Source organism: Corvus brachyrhynchos, unplaced genomic scaffold (genome assembly GCF_000691975.1).
Source record: "Corvus brachyrhynchos isolate BGI_N302 unplaced genomic scaffold, ASM69197v1 scaffold543, whole genome shotgun sequence".
Taxonomy (NCBI): Eukaryota; Metazoa; Chordata; class Aves; order Passeriformes; family Corvidae; genus Corvus; species Corvus brachyrhynchos.
This window is the reverse complement of record NW_008237236.1, coordinates 6612-7186: the sequence shown is the minus strand read 5'-3', so window position 1 is coordinate 7186 and position 575 is coordinate 6612.

Sequence of the window (575 nt, the reverse complement as noted above, 5' to 3'; positions counted from 1 at the left end):
CCCCCCCCAGCCCCAGGGACCCCCCATCTCTGGTTCCCCCGCAACGACCTCAGGGACCCCCAAGCCCCAACCCTTGGGCCCCCCTGGCTCTGGGGTCCCAGGGTGCCCCCACCTTGGCCATGATCCCGGCGTAGGCCATGTACAGGTGATCCTGCTCCAGGTGGCTGCGGGATTTGGGGAGGGGGACACAGGTTGGGGGGGTGGGGACACCCTGGACCCCCAGAAGGGGACGCAGGTGACCCTGGGGGACCTGAGCTCCCCCCACCCTGAGGTGCCAACCCAGGCTTTGGGGCCCGTCCCAGGTTTTGGGGTCCCCACGGTGGGATTTGGGGTCTCCTCTGGGGGGTTTGGGTGTTTGGGGTCCCCCCAGTGGGATTTGGGGTTTCTGGGGCCCACACTGTCTGTTATGGGGTCCTCCCGCTGGGATTTGGGGTTCTGGGGTCCCTCCTGATGTGTTTTGGGTTCCCCCGGTGAGATTTGGGTATTCAGGGTCCCCCCAGCGGGATTTGGGGTTTATGGATCCCACCCCCGGGGGGTTTGGGGTCCCCGGTGGGTTTGGGGTCACCTCTGCTCGG